The sequence below is a fragment of the Ascoidea rubescens genome (genome assembly GCF_001661345.1).
Source record: "Ascoidea rubescens DSM 1968 unplaced genomic scaffold ASCRUscaffold_5, whole genome shotgun sequence".
Lineage (NCBI taxonomy): Eukaryota > Fungi > Ascomycota > Saccharomycetes > Ascoideales > Ascoideaceae > Ascoidea > Ascoidea rubescens.
Window position 1 is genome coordinate 157,812 of NW_017962917.1, and position 205 is coordinate 158,016.

The following is a 205-nucleotide window of genomic DNA, read 5'->3' on the forward strand; positions in this document are numbered from 1 at the left end:
TTAATGAATTGAAGGGAGGCAGTGAAGAGCATTTCATTTTTATATCCAGAATATTTGTGAAATCATTAGCTTTGAAGTTTAGATGAGCAATTATATCTATGCTTGTTTTATTGTTTGAAGATAATTTTGAGATATTCATTGGATTATTTGAGCTATTCACTGAATCATTTGAGTTCAAATCAATTAAATCAAAATTACTTTGATG